This window comes from Bactrocera oleae, chromosome 4 (assembly GCF_042242935.1).
Source record: "Bactrocera oleae isolate idBacOlea1 chromosome 4, idBacOlea1, whole genome shotgun sequence".
NCBI lineage: Eukaryota > Metazoa > Arthropoda > Insecta > Diptera > Tephritidae > Bactrocera > Bactrocera oleae.
In genome coordinates this window covers 1,951,022-1,963,986 of record NC_091538.1, presented here as the reverse complement: position 1 = coordinate 1,963,986, position 12,965 = coordinate 1,951,022, and the positions used below count along the sequence as shown (strand labels likewise).

Here is a 12,965-nt window from a genome sequence, read left to right as displayed (position 1 = left end):
GAATTCCGAGGTGCATCGAAACAAAAAAGGTGCAAATAAAAAGTGGGGAAAAGTTCGAAATTGAAATTATACCAGACACCAAACTCCGCAGTGAGCAGCAGCATTGATAGCTTGTTGCAATTGCAAGCGAGTGTCGGCTGAGAACACAAATAGGTAGCGGCCTCGCGTCATGCGACACGGAAGTGCACGTCTTTCACGGCTTATCAGTTAAGTGGCATTTTTTGGTCAAAACGAGCGCACCAACCTGCCCACTAACCCACCTAAATATCTATGTTGTACCTAATTCCGCTTTCCCATTGCGTTTTGTTGCTATTTGTGTGATCGCGAGTGATTTAATGCGGTCTAAAGCGCTTGATTAACTACACCACCATACACACACACACATACACACAAACGTGGGTGCCTAGGCAGCCTAAGTAGAAAAAAAAGTTGTTAGAATTGGTGTCGACCCAGTTTGTTCAGCTGTGTAAGCGCAATTTGCATAATAATAGCGATAATCAACTGAGCCTGGTCGAATGGTTGTTGTCTGAAATATTGCCATACTTTCGGGTATGTGGGTTACAACCGGCCGCTATTGTGGTCACAGTGCGCTTGCAAGCAGCAATTGTTATAGAAGACAGCTGATAGTATTTGTATTTTTATTTGTATTTGATTGTATGCTCATATGTATGCATGTCTTGTAGCTGATTATGTAGGCTTGCCATCATCCATTCAATCAAATAATTCACCTGTGCGCTCTATTTGCTCTGTCGCAGTTATTTACGCGCGCTGCCGGCTGACGGGAGAGCATCTTTTATGCCTTACAGTCATCCCAGTTGAGCATTTTAGAAAAACAATTGCTGAAGCATCCAAAATAACCATAATTTGGGTTTTAACAATGTGTTTAGTGTTTATAAAGCATTTTAAGGTATCAAATATAGTTGAACAAGTTTTTAAGCGATATTGAGTTTCACAGTCCTTATGGAGTACAGAGCTACCAATTCATCCAACTCATTAAAAGTATTTTAACAATATAACTAAACTCTTGCTCATTCCTTGAATTTTCCAAAAATACCCATATTTTTTAGAGAAGTTATCGCTGGACGTAAGCTTTGATGCTGTAACAGGAAACCTTCGAAAATATTTTATTATTGTAGAAAAATAACATTGACGTAGTTTAGCATGAACAAGGCTAAATTGGACAGCCTAGCAGAAGTTCTAGCTTTTTTAAAACTTGAATGCCGAAGACTGCTCGAAAATACAAATTTAAAAACTTTACTGACGCTAGTTTCAGCGTTGCTTCTCATCTACTGAAACTGCTACATTAATTATACATAGATGTGTTGTTGTTGTAAGCACTAAACGTTATATGTACATTCTGCCCTTCGCATTTTTGTTATATAAACTCGAGCATCGCACAGTTGATATGGTAGCTATGAGAACTTCTCAGACCCATCGTTTATTTTTTCATTTCCGTATATGATTTAGGAGTTATAAATGGCAAGGAATGGTGCACTTCGCTATAGCAGCTGCAACTTTAATGCTTTTTTTTTGTATTTTATTACTTTAGCTTCGTTTTTTCTCCATGAAGAAGATTTGTTTTGCTTCACCGTGCGCTTGCCATACATCCCAATCCAGTTACGATTATCTCACATGTTTTGAACTATGTATACCTTTGTGCATACATTTCTCTATTATCATTCAACTATTTTATGATTACATAATCGCTTTTTATTTTCTGTGCTACATATGCAGTTTTTACGCAAATTCGATTCGACACAATTTACTAGCGATTTGATGATGTTTTCTGCCACAAAACCAAGTTTTTAAGCACATTTTCTCTTTATTTATGATTTTTATGATTTTTCTAATGTTGTTGTTGTTGTGTGTGAGTTTTATTTCTCCATTAGTTGACCTGCATTAGTTAAATGTTATTTATTGCTTAAGCACTTGCCTGCATGAATAAGTGCAACACACACACACACATGCGCCGCTGTCTGTATGCGTGCTTTTGCTTGGTCTACCGTCATTCTATCAGCCATTCAGCGCCACTATTTCGCTTGCAACATTTTGTGTGCTCCACATCATTTACGAGTATGTTTAATGCTTTCTTCTTTATGGCAGCTGTCATACTGCTGCTGTTTGCTCCCATTAACTGGGCTCATGCGCCACACACACACACATACATACGAACTGATTTGTTTATGTAATTTTGTGTGTGTGTGTGTGTGTGAGTGGTCATGTCTGCACAATACCTTCATTTTTCATCTGCCACATTTGTGCTTTCATACCGATTTCTGACAAGTTCTCCTGAAGTTGTTGCAGTTAGCATAATCTTTCTTAGTTTCGGGTTTTTCATTTACAACTTTTTAGTTGCTGCAACATGCTTTTATTTGTTTGTTCAAGCTATAGGTTATACCGCTATATATTATAGTACTTGTTTTTTATTTTACGTGCTGACATTTTGTTAGTGTTTGTGAGTTTAACATATTTCGCTGTTTTGTTGTTGTTTCACTATCTTGTGACATGTTACTGCTAACTGCACGTGACAAGTACTTAATGCTGTTCATTTTGTTTGCATTCAGCTTCCAGTTTGCGACTGTCATAATTTTCATTCAATTTAGCTTTATTATGTTTCCTGGAACGCGCCGAGATTTTCAGCGTAGACTCAGCAGAAGAGCGGCGGCGCCAAAGCGGGTGACTGCAGACGAATGTTTTTTACGATAATCGCTCGCTGCTTTTGTTTTGATAATTGTTTTCAAAAGAAATTGATAAGCAGTAAATTGGGTTAAAAGTGGCACAGAATCTTACTTGAGAGATCTTACAGCAAGTGAAAATATATTACTGTAATTTTTTTACCTCTTTTGTAGATTAAAAAAAAACAGATTGCAATTACATATTTATATACACTGCAGTGAGATCTAGAACTAAAATTGTCTATTTTTTACTAGTTCTAGACTAGTATATTTCTAACCAAAATTTGATAATTCAGTTTGTGATATCGATCTGAAATTTTGCACACGTCCTTTTCTGCCCAAAAAGCTGCTCATTTGATAAGAGACCGATCAAAATCAAGATAAAGATTTTTTTATATATACTATACTTTAGTGCTATAAGAAATGGCGTAATGAAGGGTATACTTGTTGATGCCTCAAAAATTTCAATAAATCATTTAAGCCTTCCTCATACAGTTTTGTAAGTTACACGCTGTATATACATATTTACATATAATATCCTAATATACATACATACATGCAACAAATAGCAACATTGTCGCTTGAGCGGCATATAATATTCTGCCATGAATGAATCGATTTTATCGGCTTTCCAACTGCGCTCATGCGAATAGCGGAAATAAGTTGAAGCGCGAGCATTAAATAAAATAAAAAGACTAAATTTAATCGCTTTGAAATTATGGCTTTTTTTACTATTTTTAATTGTTGCATGATACGATAAAAGAGATACACACATACCTACATATATATAGAATAAAAATATACTTATAAATAATACTTAAATGTAATTATTGCCATATGAAATTAAAACAGACATAAACAGGCAATTACAACAGTAGCGAAAAGCAAAAGGGCATTATGATAATAATAAATATAAATGAAATCTGCGAACTATATGAAACTATACAAGAGCAAATGAATGGGCGATTAAATGAGTAAATGAATTAAGTGGCGAGACCATAAACTTCAATAATCGCAACTGAGCGATCTAATGTCATTAAAATCGTACAAGGTTATGCCGCCACAAGAAGCTGACTTGGCAAAGACAGACGGAAAAGCCAAGCGACAGACCGTCAGCCACCAATCAACTACATACACACACACACACACAGATTCGCAATGAAACTAACTATAGCAGAATCAGCTTTATACATAATATATAGTTTAGCTGTGTATATGTGTAACACTTAATTGTCGCTAAAGCTGACAAATATGTGAACGACAAGTGCAGCAGTCAGCAAGAAACCGCTTATAAAATATAGCCATGGCAAAAAGTTGCGCGCTGCAGAAAAAAACTGAAAAAACTGCATGAAAATGCGCTGGCTTTGTGGCTAAAATTGTACATATGTATGAGTGTGTGCATACAGTAAATACAAAAGTTACAAAGTCATTCGCCGCAGCCGCCACTTTTGACGCTGTGATCGCCATCGTTGAGCACTTTGACACCAACACTTTGGTGGCAAATTTGCACAGCAACAAAGTGTGCAAAAGCACAGCCACACACAAGCACCTACATGTAAGTAAGTATGTATGTATGTGCAGCAAGCGCGCAAGAATGGCGAACGCAAATATTGACGCGAATAAAAGAAAACTAAAGACAATAATCATTGCGTCGAAGTCCGTCAGAGTGTTGGTGGCGGCGCACACCGAATTGAAGTGACAGTGTGTGGCGGTGCGCTGTACACCTGTTGGCTTGACAATTTGCCAAGCGCATAGATTAATAATTTTTTACACATAAATATTCGTTTTTTGCTGGTAAGTCACTGGCTCGTTGGTGTGTATGTGTGTGTGCGCTATGAAACAGGTTGGCGAAAATTCGCTGCGGCAAATAAATAAATGTTGCCCAAGAGAACATAATATATGTATGCATGTGTGTGGTATATGAAATATGTGTTTGTTGTTGCCTCATATATTTCTTAATTAGAATTTTAGAACAATTAATCGGTGCCGCAACTGCGCTATAAGGCTATTACGCTAATAGAGCTCAGCCACAGGTGAACGCAGGAGAACACGTTCCACTATTTAAAATAATTATAAACTGCCAAGAAAATGCAACATACATATGTATATGTATATAATTTAAAAACACTATAGAGTATGTAAAATTTAGAAGCGTATTGGATTTGCAGAACAAATGTGCATATATTTGTAAGTTCATACCCATTTACAAACAAAAAAGTTTCCATAAACGAACATGTTTTTGGTGGGTCACTTTATATGGCAGCTATATGCTTAAGTAAGCCTATCTCAACAATTTTCTCGGAAATTGTAGCATTGCCTAGTACAATAATCGATACCAAATTTTGTGAAGATAGCTTGTCGAATAAAAAAGTTTTTCATACAAAAACTTGATTTTGATCGTTCAGTTTGTATGGCAGCTATATGCTATAGCGGTGCGATATCGGCGATTCCGGCATAAGAGCAGCTGCTTGGAGCGAAAAGTGCAAAATCAAAATTTCAGAGCCATATCTCATCATATCTCATTACCATATGTATGGTATATCATATATAGTTTTTAGGGTCTCCAAGGTTTCCTAATGAACATTGCAAACTTAGTGGCAAACTTAATTCAACCTGTTCAGGATATAAAAGTTGCTAAAATTTTGTGACTTCAATACGACTATATTAATTTGGTATTGCCATAACATACATATATGCACATTTGCATGTTTGTATTTAAAATAATTTTCAAAATTTTGCTTTACAAGAAAAGTTTGAAAACCAAAGCAAGGTTAAACAGCAACCGTTGGTTCAAATTGCTGTAAAATTTCAAAAAATGCTTATATTTACATGAAATTTGTGGCACTTGAAAGCTGCACGCTTGTACAATAACAAACTTATTTGCACGAAAGTGAATCATATACAAAAATTAATAAAAAATACACATAATGCAAAAACTAGAAAAATCTTACCTTCGCACACTTTCACCTATAACTGTTGTATTTTTAAAGCAAATGCAATAAAGTATTGCCAAAGTGTAGTAAAAAGCTTCTAAGTAAATTAAATTAAATAATTGAAAATTGAAATTTTTTAAAAAAATTTCGAAAATATGCAGCAAGGTTTTGACGCTAAACTAGTAGGTCTTTCACAAACGACACAAGTGAAGCGGTAAATATTGTACAATAACAACTTTTTAACTTTCCAAAAAATGCATAGCAAACTACACATATGCATGTATGTATGTAAGTATGTATTTCTGCGTTTATAGTTCGTCAACTGCCCGTTGTTGACAGTAAAAGTGGCGCAATTTAATTATAATGTTGCTGTATATATGTAGTTTTAACATACAAACACACATACAGATGTGCGTTAAGAGTTTTGGAGCGGTAGCGCTGCTTAAAATATCTTCAAGTGGCTTAAATTAAAGACAGCGCGTAGCCGACGTTTACGGTAAATTCGCTTAATTGCGAGCAATAACAGCATTAAATGTGAATTGAAGCGAATGAAAAGCAATCAAGCAAAGAATTTAAGCAACCAAATAGCTTTGGACTTGTACGCATATATATATCTGTGTATGTATGTATGTGTGTACAACCAGTAGCATTTGGCTAACAGCTGGTCACTTGAGTTCACAAGCATGTTGTGTTGAAAAATAAAAGTTTCTTAAGCCCATATTTAGTTATATGAACAAAAATATAATACTTGTGAGCACATACCAACATATGTACATATATTTATGTACATAGACTTGCTCAACGCCTACGTTGGCATGCAGACATGTGTTACACTTACACTATAGTTGGTAGAAAAGTGTTAATACAAATATGTATGTATTAGTGCGCCTTAAAGCTTGTGCGAAATTAGTGCAGCACATGTTGCACTTGTTGCAAATATACATGCTTTTCGATACTTTAATCTCAAAACATGCATACAAATATTTACTGACTTTGGAACTATAGATACATACATATGCAAAGGTAGTAGACTTCGCTTAAAGACTGAACAGAGTTTTATGTTTGCTTGCATTAGCGACCGCTAGTACTCTATCTGCCAAATTTTGTAATATTTGTACAAATTCTAATTTATAATCTATATAGTCAATACCTATCGAAATGGCTAGTTCCATTATCTATCGCGAATCAAATATTTTTTTGGCACCTGACGGTTTTCTCTCACTTTTTTGTGCAAATATTATTTAATATATGACAGATAGGGTATGCAAGCGATGAGCTGTCATTAGATATGACACATGCGCGTGTTTACAAAGTCAATAAATGCGAATTGACTAAATTATTTATGCGTTGTGGCGACTATAAGTTTGACTTTTTGCGACAGCTTTACAGTCATGTGTCGAAACATAGTTTTTGAAGGGTAGATAAGTACTCTTGCATGCCAACATTAATTGTTCAAATTATAGAAATAAATATTTGTTAGAAACTGATTCAAAGCGTCAATAATGAAAGTAACAATCAAGTTGATTGATTGAAATTCATGCAAAATCAAATTGCGAATTAATGCCACCAGTTGTTTTATCACACCAGAAGTTTTCACCAAATATAACCTTATTTGCTTATACATATAAATATGTATATGGCAAATGCGGAAATTACTTGAAAACATAGCCAACTTTACGCTGACACTCGTTCCGAAAGGCAATAATGACTAAACTGATCATTACACCAGCAAATATGATTATGACTGTCGATTGTTGGTGCTTATGCCTCAAAAAAAATGTAAAAAAAAAAAAACTTATAAAAAGCTTAAAAAAAGTATACTATAAGAAACTGGCCATAATCGCAGAACTTTTCCAACCAAGTAAATTTTCTAAACATATCGATCTGCTCATACGTGGCAATTTCGACAGGCAATGGTCTCTCTTTAAAATGGGTGCTCACAAACGACTGAAAAATTTCGAATTTCGAAAAAGTGCATTTTATATATATTTGGTTTAAGGAAAAATATACTATATATTAACATACTTTACAAATATATTCTGTAGAAATGACAAAGTTCGAAAGCCAAAAAATATCAACCACATTGTATATACCCGAATTAGTTTCTCAGTTTTTGAGAATTCGATCTTAAATTTTGAACACGTTTTTGTCTTCACAAAAAGCCGCTCATATCTCGGAATCGCCGATATCGTACCCCTATAGCATATAGCTGTCATATAAACTAGAAAACTTTTTTACTTAACAAGATAGCTCCACGAAATTTGTAATACTGTATATTAGTTTCTAAGACAACGCTACAATATCTGAATTTTCTAGATGATTGATATGGATATAGCTGTCATACAACCTGAACGATCAACATCAAGTTCTTGTATGAAAACATCGTTTCGGGTATTCCAGCTTCGGTGCAACCGAAGTTAACGCTTTTTCTCGTTTTTTATTATTTTTATTTTGCTTAAACTTTAAAATACTTAATGCCTTTGCTCTGTGGGGAGGTCTATTTAAATGTAGAATAATTTTTCCCATGACGGACGGTAAAAAAATCGCAATAGCTACATATGAACAATATACATATGTATGTACATAAGTATGCTCAGAAATAAGTAGACTGATATTTGAGCTTAAGCCGCATAGTTCTTTCGAAATTTAAAAGTCTGTACTCAGCTTCATGTGCTTCGCAAGCCACAAAGTCACTTTTACATAGACAATTCATATATACATATACATACAGGTATATCTAAAACATAAACCGATTTTTTTTTTGTTTTTTTGCAATAAATCACAGCTCACATTTTACATTTCACGCAACATATTCTAACCACCAAAAACTAATTGGCTGACTAATTTCGTGCCAAATAAGCGCAATAATTCGGCGCGCCGCTGCGGTGTGTTGATAGAGGAAGCGAAAATGAAATAATTTGCAATAAAAAGTAAAGCAGTAAAAATGAAACTCAAAGCGAAAGAACTATGTCGAGAAAAACAAAAATCAGAAAATCAAAGCAAATCATCATCGCCATTACCAAAGCGGCCAATAGCCTCGACAACAGCGCCAGAACGTGAAACCGACCGCACGCACGCTTTTAAGCCATGGCTAAAAGATGGCTCGAGACACAGACGAGCTGGTTAAAAGGTAAAGCGCCTAAAGATTACTTCAAGTATCTGGCGGCGGCAGAGCAGTGGACTGCGTCTGTGACGCTTCAATGCACGTGAGCAAATGCGGCCGATTTGCTCATATTAGGGGCCTTTAGACATGCTCACGGCTATAAATTTATATGCATCAAGCACACACAGGTGGTTGTTGTGGTTGTTGCTGCACTTCAGTTCTCTTTGTTTACATTTACAGTTTTATGTTGCAATTAGTCACATTAATTAAGGCATTTAATTATGTATGAAAGTAATGTTGTTGGCATTTGGGCCAAGAGCCAATGATCCAGTTTGAGTATAACAAAATTGATCTGTAGAAATATTTACCTCTAATTGTTGCTGTTGCTGTTGAGACGGCAACACAATCACTTTGTTGCAAAATGTTGTTGTCAATAAATGTTTACCAACACTGGTCCACCAAACAAAAATATCTCTCAAATCACTTAATGAATTTCTCAACCACTTTAATACTTTTCACCTTGACGTATGACCGCTAAACAATTAAAAACATCACACAAACACACGAGTTGCTTGCGATTTAAATGAAATTACACTTTTATGCAGTTTTCTGTCATATTTTACACCGATTACACATTTTATCACTTTCAATTAGCAGCTCATCAGCGTCTATGAATTGCTTTGCACAGTCGATTTTTTGTTGTTGTTGTTCAAGCAGCTATCAGCTCAATTTGTTTATTACGCTGCGCCGCTTTACACGCTTTATTGTTGTGCCCAACGCGAGAATCTTCAAGTCAGCACCTTTTGCTCGCTTGTCACTTCCACCGAGTCTACTGCTTAATTCAGGCACACACACATGCACTTAGTTAATTTTTCAACTTTGAAAAAAAAATTTTTTATATAATTTTAGTTTTTTTTTTTGTTTTTTGTATGATTTTATTTTCGGCTAAATCATACACAATTTCTTATCAGCGAAACGTCACTTTGTCTGTCATTTGTCCGCAACCACTTGCGTGCACCTTTTTGTCATTTTTAGCCGGCTGATTTTGTTAAAACGCGCGCGCGTCACTGAAACACACGTGCAACTCAATCGACTCCACTTTCACGAATAAAATCCAATGGCATACAGCGGCGCTGGTTGGCGCTCTCACACTCCCCCCGAAGTGGAGCGAACATGAGTGCGCGAGTGTTGTTGGGAGAATGAGCGTTCTGGCAGTGTTGCCGTTTTTGAGTGGCTATTAATTTCTCCCATATAGTGGTCTTCCATTTACTGGTTCCCGTTTAAAACTTGTTTCTTAGTGCTTCATTTGTTCAAAATACGATAGGGTAACGAAGGTCGTTTCTACTGGATATGCTTCCGATTTACATTAAACAGGAGTTCCATTGAAAAATGAAATATCGTAGCGTTAAAAATAGTGGAGGTGCTTTAAGGGGCGGTAATATTAAATGAAAATGCGAGATTTTAAAACCTACTTTGCTGAATCAAATTATTTTTGCCTTAGAAAATTAGTTTGTATTTTAACTGCTCGTAGCTGCTAGCTATCATAATGAAGAAGTTACTCTCACAAAGAGCGAAATAACGAAAAAGTAAAGGTATGGAAAACTAGCAAGAAAATATCAAAATGCTGTTTTTCACAATCACAATTCCACAAATAGAAATAAACAAAATGAAAGCGAGTGCTTTAAATATCGCTTGTATACACATGTGATTTAACAACTGTTTCTTCATATGGCAGTGGCTATTTTGGGCTAACAGAAATTTCACAAGCAGAAACTAGCAGCTCTCTCAGCTTCTTAAGCTCTCAACTTGTGTTCTCTTCTGCTAGTTTCTGGGTTGAGAAAGTTTTTCCAGCAGAAACTTGGCTAGCTAGTGATAGTTAACTCAATATATTTGTAAAAACTAATTTATGAAGCTTCTTTTGATTTTTACAGTACATAGAGTAAATATCAAACACTGCTTTTAAAATAATATTAAGCTGCCAAAGCTGTGTATTTTCTTAATAGCTCCTATATTTTATGTGTGATTTTAAAAACGTGCAGGAAGCTGAAGCAGAGCAGTATATATTTTTCATGACAGAAAGATTTTCATTGGGAAAAGTTTGGAATAAAAGGTGACCTGATAATATTTAATGAATGAATACATCGCATTTGTTTAAATTTAAAGCTCAATGTAATTTGATGAAACTATGCCGATATTATTTCCATGGTTTTCAATTTTTCTTTTCAGTCATCAAAAATTTTGTTCCTGAAAACTTTTCACGTTCAACTAAAAAATTAAACAAAATATAGTTTTAACGAAATTTAGCGCAGCTTTTATTTTGTATGCTGGCTAATAAAGTTTTCATAAATGAATATCTTGCTTATTCTATCAAACTTGTAAGCTTCTTAAAAATTCCCTACATGTTATAAAAATGCAACACTGCCTAATTCCGCTGCGGTATCGTCAATGGCACACACTCCATAAAACCGACTGCAATAAAGTGTTGTTGTTTGCAACGAGCAGGCAACAAGTTGTATTATGTTTGAAGCAACAACAAGAAGAGTTGTAACACCTGTTGCTTGATATAATGTGCTTGTGTGTGTGTTTAACGAAAGTAAACCTAGCATAATTTGCTTTGCAATGAAAATGGTTGAATATTGCAGTTAAAAGACAAGGCAGATTTAATTAGATAATTAAGACGAGGAGACTAACTTATGCAGCATTTAAATATATATTTTTTTATCATATATAACTGAAAGTTCTATATTTTTGTGGTTTATAGCGACAATTCAACATTTAAGCAAAAATTTAATCAAGAATTGACTTTAGATAATTGAGCTGTTTAGGGTTTGAGAAATTAAGAGTAATTAGAAGATTTATTTGCCTATATATACATACATATGCATGTGTATATGTTAAATATACATATGTTTGTATGTATGTAAATTTGTTTCAATGTGGATAATAAATATTACACTTATTTGGCTGTGTATATGAACGCCTACACCGACTTTAATTAAGTCTTTAGTGTAGACACCATTAAAAGACTGCCCGGCCGATATAAAAGATATACTTGTATGTATATCTGTACATTTAATATTAAAACTAATAATTATGGCAATATATATATTTATACTCTTTACAAAGGCAAGCGTTTGGACAGCTCCAGCAAATCTTATGATTTACAATGTAAATCTATGCAAAATTTATATGTCTTCTAGACGCGGCTTTTTGTTAAAATCTTTACAATTTTTCGGATTGAGCACCAACAAACTAATTAATGACTTGTGTTTGCCGAATTTGGCATATGAAATAGTTTTCGTCAAAGTTGTTAAGCTGGTTTTTTCGCTTGAGCTTCGCTTAATGAAATTCTTGCGGTGGCATTTTGTATAAGTACACCTTCGGCCAATAGCTGTGCGTATCAGAGCGCCAAATGCGGTTGACTATAAAAGTGATAGCAACAAAAGAATGTATTATACACGCATATATTATATAAGTTTTGTGTGTTCTTCGGCGCCTTGGCAGCACATTAGTGGGTGATTATAAGCATAAAAGCATCGGAAAACTGTATTTGCGACTTTTTAATTACACACAGACCAACTGCTGACAGCCAAATAAAAAAAAATGTAAAAGGTTTGTAGGCGTTCCGGACATTTGTGTCTGGCGAATTTTTGGCGGGTTTGACGCTTGCTATTATTTAACATTTGATCCGCTTTAAATGCCACACCAAATTAGCGAGAATTAAATTAAGATCATGTGGTGGCATAGATGTCTGTGTGAATATATACGGTATGTAGCTATAATGTAGCATTTCCATATATATTTTGGCGCTCACAGCGACGATTAACATTAAAATATACAATACATACATATTATATGTTCGCTTTAAAAAAATTAATTTATATTGTAAACATTTATACATATGATATATAAGCGAGTGTAGCGAATCCATGTATAAACACAAGCTATAAACAATAATAATTTCAACTATAAATCATTATTAGCCAGCGGTAATTAGCGGTTGTTGCTTTAAATATGATTATTAATTTGCATTTAAGTGGTTCGACATTTGTTCGCTCGGTGACTGGCGGTTCGGACACTAATTTGCCGACTAATCCCGCTGTAGCAGTGTCGTTCACTCAATAATTAGCAGCATTGCGCTTCAAAACGACAAGGTTTCCACAAAATTGTTTTGCTTTATAAATTTAAAAAAAAATTAAACATACGAAAACGTCAAAAACCGACAAACCTAAGAGGCATAACATAAATGCGACA

At 34.8% G+C, this 12,965-nt stretch overlaps 1 protein-coding gene across 1 annotated transcript in view; it reads right to left on the bottom strand.

The window, feature by feature from the left end:
• The window catches only part of a (arc), a 73,359-nt gene extending 64,253 nt beyond the window's left edge, over positions 1–9,106 (bottom strand). The window contains exon 1 of the mRNA XM_036374544.2: positions 9,080–9,106. The gene's annotated coding sequence lies outside the window, so the exon portion shown is untranslated. The remainder of the gene's footprint in view (positions 1–9,079) is intronic.
• Between the last annotated feature and the right edge of the window lie 3,859 nt (positions 9,107–12,965).